The sequence below is a fragment of the Myotis daubentonii genome, chromosome 2 (assembly GCF_963259705.1).
Source record: "Myotis daubentonii chromosome 2, mMyoDau2.1, whole genome shotgun sequence".
Classification (NCBI taxonomy): Eukaryota; Metazoa; Chordata; class Mammalia; order Chiroptera; family Vespertilionidae; genus Myotis; species Myotis daubentonii.
Window position 1 is genome coordinate 97,549,043 of NC_081841.1, and position 10,690 is coordinate 97,559,732.

Genomic DNA, 10,690 nt, shown 5'->3' on the forward strand with positions numbered 1-10,690 from the left:
AAAACCCAGCTTCCCTCATTTTAACTTGTGAACAGCCTTGCCGAAAAGGTCTTGTGCCAAGTCAAGTGCTCTCAGTTGCTCCTTGACAACCAATTCCTCCCCGTTTTGTTTGTTTTGAACAACATCGAGAGTCTGAACAACAGTATTTACATCACTGTTTCATATACAACCAGTCAGTAAGCTTTTCAAAAACAGGAATCATGGCTTCTACTTCTGAACCTCCCCTAGTGGACAAGCACAGAGTGGGTGATGCTGGGTTTCTGCAGAGTTTAGTGCCGGGTTCCCCAACCAAGTCAGATGCACAAAGAGGTTCTTGTTAGAAAAACTGTGGGTAACTGAGACCCAAGTGAGAGGGTACAGAACTGGAAGTGCAGTTTCCTGAGGACTTGTCATAATGTGGCATCGATTGCTTTGTGATCTGAGGTTAGTCATTTCCTCTCTGTTACCTTGGTTTCACTTGTCTGCAAAATGGGGAGTACAATTTTACAAAGGACATGTATTCGCCTTTTTTTCCTGATTAAAAAAAATATATGTTCATAATGGAAAACAGAATATACAGAAGAGTAAGGTATAAAATAAAAACCACCCAAAAGACAAACACTGTTAACATTTTGGTTTATTGTTTTTCAATCTTTTCCGTGTGTGTGTGTGTGTGTGTGTGTGTGTGTGTGTGTTCCCAGAACCAGCTGCATAATTTGCAGTGCCCAGTGCAAAATGAAAATGTGGAACCTCTTATTCAAAAAATATTACAAATTCTAAGATGGTGACAGCAGAGCATTAAACCAAGTTCAGAGCCTTCTCAAGCACCAGGCTCTGGGTGACTACACAGTCATATGCTCATGAAGTTGGCTCTTTATAGTGCCTCCTCCAAATAATAAGAAAATCATTTATCTTTTTTAAAATATATATATTTTATTGATTTTTTACAGAGAGGAAGGGAGAGGGATAGTTAGAAACATCGATGAGAGAGAAACATCGATCAGCTGTCTCCTGCACACTCCCTACTGGGTATGTGCCCGCAACCAAGGTACATGCCCTTGACTGGAATCGAACCTGGAACCCTTGAGTCCGCAGGCCAATGCTCTATCCATTGAGCCAAACTGGTTAGGGCAAGAAAATCACTTATCAACTTCTTTCTATGTGTCAAAGATTTTACCTAAATTATTTCTAATTTAATTCAACTTCCCTAAAATAAATGTGATTCTTCCCCTACCGTCTTCATTTTTCAGACAAAAAAACGGGATCAGAGAGTTTAAGTAACTTGCCCAAGTTTACATAGCTAGTAAGTAGCAGAGACCATATTCATACCTTAGTCTTTCTATTATAAAGTTTTTTAAAAATTATTTTTAGGAGAGAGGAAGGGAAGGAGAGAGAGAGAGAACATTGATGTGAAAGCAAAACATTGGTCAGCTGCTTCCTGCATGCCCCCCACCAGGGATGGAGTCTGCAGCTAGGAATGTGCCCTGACCAGGAATCAAACTGCAACTCTTCATGCATGGATGACACCCAACCAACTGAGCTACACTGAACAGGGCAGTAAAAAAATTTTTTAAATGAAATTGAGATTATACTATATATAAAATACATTGCAATCTTTTTCATTTTATATCATGAGTGCTGTTTTCCCTATGTGTCTTAGTCTGTTCAGTCTAACAGCATAGACTGGGTACCTTATAAATAACAGGATTTGTTGCTCACAGTTCTGGAAGCTGGAAGTCTGAGATCAAGGTGCCAGCAAGGTCAGGTGGGAGCCCTCTTCCGGTCACAGACTTCTTGTTGTATCCTCACATAGGGAAGGGGTTAGAGAGCTCTGTGGGATCTCTTTTATAAGGGCACTAATACCATTCACCAAGATTCCAAGTCATGATCTAGTTACCCCTCTAAGGCCATACCTACTCAGACTATCACCTTTGGGGTTAGAATTTCAACATACAATTTTTTTTTGGGGGGGGGGCGGGGAGGTGGAGACATAAATATGTAAGTAAATATAGGAGGAAAAAAGTGGCTATTTGTAAGAAAGATTTAAGTTCCAGATGATTAGGTATTGAAAATAATTTCATTACAAGATTATATTAATAGAAAGCACCGATGAGGCAAAGCAGGAGCATGTGGCCAGTGGAAATTTAACCTATACCCCTGATCTGATAAACAGAACATAAGCTTTTCATTCTCCTGCTCTGAATATGAAGGAAGATATCTTTGCATACCCCCAACAGCCAAGAAGATTTTTATCAATCTCACTCTTTATTGTTTGCAAAATAAAAGCAATATAATTTTCCATCTCCCCCTTAGACAGATAGACACACACACAAACTCAAATATCCCAATAGGGAGAGTGCATTCCCCTCTATCCCTTGTCAATCACTGAGCTACATGTAAAAAGAGCCAGTTCTAAAGCTAATAATAGAAACCTTATAATATACTACTTCAGACTTTGGGAAATTTACTTAATCACTCTTAAGTCTCAGTAGCCATATCTGTTATATGGAGCTCATAAGAGCTACTTATGAGTGTAAAGAGGAAAGGACCTAATAGATAGGCCTTTCCCAAAGCCAGGAATCTCTAAGCCAAGAGCCAAGCTTAGGTCACTGCAATTAGACTTTCTTTGGAGGCCTTAATTCCTTAATGAAAACTGCAACCATGATAGTGGTGCCTGGGATCAGGAACTGGAAGAGGAGAGTAAGGCCTATCACTGTACACACTTCCTCTCACATGTCCATTTTTTTTCTTGGTTGATAAACTGTGGTTAAAAGAAAGCCAGGATAGCTAGGGAGAAAACCAAGGTGGCGGCATAGGTAAACACCGGAAATTGCTGCCTCGCACAACCACTTCAAAAATACAACTAAAAGACAAAACAGACATCATCCAGAACCACAGGAAGGCTGGCTGAGTGGAAATTCTACAACTAGAAGGGAAGAGAAAAGCACACTGAGACTCAGAGGAGGTGCGGAAGTAAAGTGCAGAGGTACGAAGGCGCACGTGGAAAGGGCTGGCAACTGAGGACGCGGCTGTCTTTTTCAATCGGGAGGGAGTCTCAAGCTCCCAACTGCTCTGAACTCCAGTTCTGGGCGAGTCTCTGGGGACCCATACTCATACGGGGAGAAACTGGACTGTCTGGCATCGTTCAGAACTCGAGGGCAGCTTTCTCTCAGAGGTGCTTGCAGCAATTACCCGGACACTGAGACGTGGGCCTCTTACGGTAGGAATGAGGATCAGCCATAGCTGTCTGCTCCACCCTGTTGATTCCTTGAGACCCCACCCCACCCAAGCTGTGTGCAGAGGCTTTTGCATATGAAAGGCCTGGCCCTTTGCAATCTGAAAATTAACTAACAATCTGCAGCTGGGTCAGAGAGACCCAGAACTTCCAAAAGAAGGCCCAAGGCCCCACAGCAGCTTGCATTGCTTCACAGCTGGGCCTCATCTAGGCACCTCCAAACCCCAAACAAAGAAGAGGAATCTGCATATCTCTCCATAGCTCCTGCTGGGTAGCCTCAGGCAGAGGCTAAATTAGCACCTCCTTAGAGATCCAAGAGCCAGTGTACCCAGTGGTCAGACTGGGACCATCCAGATTACAACTCCTCATATCTATAAGGGACACACTCAGGGGGCAGACTCATTGAGCACCAAAGCCCCACTGAAGCAAGTCTTGCCCCAGAAGGGTGTCTTCAGCACAGAAGTTCTCCCACTGTAGACACAGCTGATTCTTATAGCCAATTGGCCTGGAGGTCAATTCCTCCTAGTGATACCTACAACAATCAAGGCTTAACTACAACAAGACTGTGCACAAAGCCCAAAAAGGGGTGCACCGAGAGTGTCCACCTCAGGTAATTGGGGAGGCTGAGCCACTGGGCCCTATAGGACACCTAGCACAGAAAGCCACTCTATCAACACAGGGAAGCATAAAAAATGTGGAGACAAAGAAACAGGTCACAAATGACAGCAATGGAGGAAAGCAAATTACAGGATATAGAGTTCAAAACCACACTTTTAAGGTTTTTCAAGAATTTTCTAGAAACCGCCGATAAATTTAGTAAGACCCTCAAGAAATCTAGTGAGACCCTCAAGGTTATGAAAAAGGACCAACTAGAAATTAAGCATACACTGACTGAAATAAAGAATATTATACAGAGCTTCAACAGCAGACTAGAGGATCACAAGAATCAAGTCAAAGATCTGAAATATGAAGAAGCAAAAAACACCCAAAAAACAAAAAGAAAAAAGAATCCAAAAATACGAAGATAGTGTAAGGAGCCTCTGGGACAACTTAAAGCGTACCAACATCCGAATTAGGGGGGTGCCAGAAGAAGAGAGAGAGCAACATATTGAAAACCTATTTGAAGAAATAATGACAGAAAACTTCCCCTACCTGGTGAAAGAAATAGACTTACAAGTCCAGGAAGCGCAGAGAACCCCAGACAAATGGAATCCAAAGAGGACCACATCTCTCAGAGGTGCTTGCAGCGATTACCGGCACATCATAATTAAAATGCCAAGAGCAAAAGACAAAGAGAGAATCTTAAAAGCAGCAAGAGAAAGACAGTCAGTTACCTACAAAGGAGTACCCATACGACTGTCAGCTGATTTCTCAACAGAAACTTTGCAGGCCAGAAGGGAGTGGCAAGAAATATTCAAAGTGATGAATGCCAAGAACCTACAACCAAGAATACTTTATCCAGCAAAGCTATCATTCAGAATTGAAGGTCAGATAAAGAGCTTCACAGATAAGAAAAAGCTAAAGGAGTTCATCACCACCAAACCAGGATTATATGAAATGCTGAAAGGTATCCTTTAAGAAGAGGAAAAAGAAGAAAAAGGTAAAGATACAAATTATGAACAACAAATACACATCTATCAACAAGTGAATCTAAAAGTCAAGTGAATAAATAATCTGATGAACAGAATAAACTGGTGAATATAATAGAATCAGGGGCATAGAAAGGGAATGGACTGACTATTCTCGGGGGGGAAAGGGGTGTGGGGGGTGTGGGAAGAGACTGGACAAAAATCGTACACCTATGGATGAGGACATTGCGGGCGCGGGGGGGGGGAGGGGTAAGGGCAGAGGGTGGGGTGAGAACCGGGTGGAGGGGAGCTATGGGGGGGGGGGGGAAGAGGAACAACTGTAATAATATGAACAATAAAGATTTAATTAAAAAAAAAAAGGAAAGCCAGTGTACAGCTACCTTTTAGGGGAAAGAAGAATCACAAAATGCAGCCCACAGTCTTAGGGGTACGGGAGGTGAAAAATATTCAGTAGTTATTTATCCCTGAAGTCAACTGAGTTCCAGGGAGCTGAAGTAGGGACACCAGCATGAATCCAGTTTCTTCTTTAACAGGAGCTGGTGTTGTTACCCCCCTCACAGAAGATGAAGGGCATTGGGGGAGGAAAAATTCTTCCCCATTAAGTATTGTTTCCACCTATCAAAAGGTAACTTTCTAGATGCCATGGTGACCTTGACTGGCAAGCACTCTCAACCCAATGTTTTATAAAGCGATTTTCTAAGAAATAATATTATTAGACTTTAAATATATACAGTGCAAAGTGTTCTGCCCCCCCCCCCCATAAAAATCCCTGTGTTCTGAGGATCTGTAATTCCAAGTCTATCTCAATGGACCATGAAGGAACAGGGATGTTTTGGGCCCCTGTGTCGTGTGCACTGGCACTGCTCTCTCTGTCATGGGCACCCTTCCTACTTGGAACTCTCTCTCTCTCTGCTCTTCACTAGCATTCCTCTGGTACCCTTTTATCATTACTAATAACTAACCCGAGTTTGGAACTTTGGCATTTACCAAGTATATTCACAGACATCGTTGCATTTGGGACTCATGACAGCCCTGGGCGTCACCTTCATTTCTCAGATGAGGTTGAGCGACTTGCTTGTGGTCAAACACTAGTTAACAGCAGAGCTGAGGCTAACATGCAAAGCTTTTTACGTCACATCTTCTAGAATTCTTTCCTCTGTACCTTCTTGCCTAGTTAAATCGGGTGTAAAAATATGTTCTGTGCCCCCTTGAACTTGGCAGAGCCACCGCTTTCCTCCCTTGCTCCATTCTGTTCCTCCCCGGCATCACCAGTAGTTTTTCTCTACTCTTCTCAGTCACAGCATTTGGCCACTTCCTCCCCATCCTAGGTAAGCTGCAGTTTTCTAGCACTTTCAAATTTACTTAGAAAAGCTTACCAATGGGAAAGACCCTTACACTTTTCTGTCTTTGATTTCTCCCCCAACTAGAAGTGAACGCCTACTTGAGAAACTGAGAATCCCTGTAATTACTGTGGGTTACATTTTGGTTTTGGTTCTCATTATGATTTTTGAATTATTAATATAGTATACGTCTTTTATAGAATATTTGGAGACTACAGAAAAGGGGGGAAATACCATAAATAACTTCATGGTCTTAACACACTCTAGCACATCGTCTATCTTGATAATGATGATATTTTAGAAAAAATTCGACTCTCCACTTACTCCTATAATTATCACACTATTTTTGCACTTAGAATGTTTTTTAAGCTAATGGTTCCTTTTCAAGACACCACTGCCAATTCATGAGCACAGGGCACCACTAACTGCTCTGCCTTGGCTTGTTAGAGAGAACCACAAATCCTGTTTCTTTTGAAGGACGAGTCAGCTTATTTTAAACAGTTCTGCTGCCCACTAGGTCAGAGAAGGCCTCTATGAGGAGAGTATTTGAACTTGCTCATCTCTGGGTAACAGTGATGGTGCTTGTCCAGATCTGGCCATTCAAAAGTTCTTTGTAATTTAGGCAAATTCAAAATATGTCTTCTTTTCAGGAAGAAGGGATATATAAAATGCATCTATACAGTATATTTAGAAGAACTCTTCATAGTTTGGTTTAAAATTTCCTAAGTTTGGGTATATATGTATATGTGTGTTAAGTCATGACATAAATACATAAAATGTTAGATATAGAAGTGACCTTAGTGATCATGGTGGGTGATGTGTAAGTGAAAGATACACCAGAATCACTGAGAGATGGACACATATGTAACAGAGGAAGCATTAGATCCAAAAGGTATAAAGAATTATTACAAACTAACAGGAAAACATAAACGATGACATTGGCAGAGAACTTGAACAGATGATGCACAGAAAAATTCAATTGCTAAATATGAAAAAAATGCTCCACCTCACTGGTACTCAGAGACATGAAACATAAAATGACAATGAGATACTGTTTCATATCCATGGAATTGGCCAAAAATAAAATGTCTGAAAATAGCAAGCGATGGAAAAGATGTAGGAAGAGGAAAACTGTCATACGTAACTGATAGAAATTATAGTGTCTATTTTGAAGAATAATTTGGTAATATCTAGAAAAGTTAAAAATGTCCACATTCAAAGACCTTGCAATCTACTTCTAGTTATACTCCAAGCAGCTTTTCTCAAATAGGATTCTTCATCTGAACCAGAGAACACAAACAATTATTGGAGTGACTATTTTCTCAACTCTCCCATGGATGGTATATAACCAGTATCACTCTATATGCATAGGAGGGAAGTTACTTCATTACATACAGTCATTGCATTATGACATTAGGATTTGTCTCATTAAATGCAACTGAGAAAGACTACCAAGGACTCTGTCAAACATATTTACAATACCATACCACCGGTAATAATGAAAAATTGAAAATAGTTTGTCCGTGTGTAAGGGAAGAGATGAATAAATCACAGTGTGTTTATAGTATGGAATTCTATGCAGCAGTTTAAATAAATGATCCAGATCTGCATGATTCAGCATAGATAAATCCTGGAAACAAAATATGATTTTAAAAATTTAAGACATTCTAAAAGTGTGACATCATTAACAAATATTTTATAGAATGCACAAAGTAACAATATATATCATTTACAAAAATGTTTATTAGTATTTTGTAGTAAAAAATATAAAACTGGGTCTAGATATGCACTAAAATTCATGACAGGGGCTGCCTCTGAATGGAGAGGAAAATAGGTCTGGGGAGGGAAGCAAAGGGGACTGTGACAGTCATTGGGTCTGTTGGTGAATATTCTGGCTTTTCTTTTAGGCACATTCTTTGAAGTTAGGCATGACCATCTGACTTACCTTAATCAATAAAATGTGAGTGGAAGTGTTACTTTTGAAAGGAAGATTTAAGAGCCATATGCACAATTTACTACGTTCTTTTTCCTTTTGCTATAGTAATTGGCAGTATTTCATATGTCATTGTCTCAGGCTATTTCATCAGCTTGAGTCCTGGAGAAAGGACAATGCACAAAAGAGTTCCTACAGTAAACATGTGTCACGATTCAGAAATAGACTTTTGTTGATTTCAGCCACTAAAATTGTGAGATTGTATGTTTCTTACTGCATATAGCCCAGCCCATTGTAACTGATATAGAGACTTCATCTTGTTCTATAATGTTTTATTCCTCTTTTTATTCTTAAGGTCTAAAGAAAATATAACTAAATATATTCATTTTCAGAGGCGTGTACATAAGTATTATATCACTCTCAATATTTTTTGGTATTAAAAGAAGTCACCTTGGCCCTAGCCAGTTTAGCTCAGTCGAGAGAGCGTCGGCCTGCAGACTGAAGAGTCCCGGGTTTGATTCCAGTCTAGGGCACATGCCTGGGTTGCAGGCTCCATCCCCAGGAGGGGACATGCAGGAGGCAGCTGATCAATGATTCTCTCTCATTGTTGATGCTTCTTTCTCTCTCTCCCTCTCCCTTCCTCTCTGATTGTATATATATATATATATATATATATATATATATATATATATATATATATATATATATATATATATATATATCTCCCTGGCTGGTATGCCTCAGTTGGTTGCACATTGTCCCATGCATCAAAAGGTCGCCAGTTCAATTCTAGGTCAGGGCACATGCCTGGGTTTCAACCTTGATCCTCAGTGGGGGGCGTGTAGGAGACAGCTGATGTTTCTCACATCAATGTGGTTTTTTTTCCTCTCTTTCCCTCTCCATTCCTCCCTATCTAAAAATCTATAAAAACATGTTTTTAGAAGGAATCATCTAGAATAATTTTTCACAAGACATTTGATATGCAAGGGTGTAAGATAATATAGGAGGCATGTGCATTTTGAACAAACTCCCCAGATGAATTTGATAGGCTTCTCTACCTCTTCTCTGATCTAAAAAGCAATTCCTTTATTTATAGGAGAGAAAACTGTGTCCCAGAAACAATAAATATCTGGCTCTTCATCAAAGATTAATCTAATGCTGTAGCCACGAGGCCTTGTTTTAATAATCTTGACTCCAATCCAAAATTGTTACAGGAAACAGTCCTATGAAAATTTTCTGCATTTATTATAAAGCTACTGTCTAGGACATTGTCTATTATATTGCACAATAGCCCCTAAAATAAGATCTTATGTGTGAAAAAAATATTTTAAGAATTTAGTTCCAGGAAAATCTTACTCTATTATGGATAATTGGTAGGCATCCTCCTTTCTTTACAACTTGTTTTCCTTTTTGTTATGGTTTCCAGGAGGCTTAGAGGCAAAAGCATATTTAGTACGCATGATAGCCTTCCTGGTTTGCTTTGTCCTACTTTATACAACCCTGATACTAACTTTATTGTGTGCATGCCCTTTGTTTAAGCTACCTCAAACCTCTTCAGAACAAAAGCAAAGAACCGGTAAAGGCTGTGTCATACTACCTCCTTTTTCAGGCTCTCTGTTGACCGTACTTCATTTCTCTTACATCAAGAAAACCCCAACTGCAGGAGGTACCTGCTTATCAGTCCTTAGCATGGCACAATGTTAAGTAAAAGCCTGACATAACCCAGGTTAATTTATAACTGAGGATAAGTTTTGATTACCTACATCAGTATAAATCAGGGGGTCCTCTCTGTGGATATATATTTTTGGGTCTACTTCATATTCTAAAGCAGGTGTTTCCATAACTATCTCTTCCTTTCCTCCCCACAGAGTATTTTATACTAAATATCCTAATGAAAAACACAGAATTAAGATAATTCAAAGGGTTCACTAATACACCCAGACCTGTAATGTAAACAAAGGAATCACCTCAGTAGTGAAAAACTGTGCCAGGGGACAGGGGACTTTAGTTCTATTTCTAGGAGTGCTATTGTCTTGCTGTGTGACTTGTCCTCATTAGGATTTTGTTTCGTGTCTGTATAATGTGATATTTCTTCTAATTCTAACTTTCATTAAGATTTTATTTTTAAAAATAAGTGATTACTTTCTCATATTTTTTAAATTCTCAAAATTAAAAAAGAAGAAAACACAAATTTTTTAAAAAAACAAATAAAGAATTGAAATATTACACATTATCAAGCATGTAATCAAAGACAGGCTGTGGAGGAAATCAGTTCCCAGACAGGTAATGGCTTGTGATACAGGACTGGAATCTTCATCTCTAGGGTGGGACTAGGGTTATGTTTGCTTGAGGGAGGTGGGGAGTGGGGGGGAGGAAGGGGGGTAAAATGATTTCAGACAAGGTTATTTTTCAGCATTCCAAGACCAGCTTGATTTTTATAAAAGCAAGGAACTTGAGAAGTAGAATTTATGCCAGTATGATCAACTAAAACCCTGTTTTCAAAATAGTATTCTGAGGAAAACTACCTTGAGAATTGCTAAGTAGTGGTCAAATCTGGAAAATTAAGTATGCTCTATTTCTTTGCTGGAGAATCATAATGAGCATGGAGCACTTT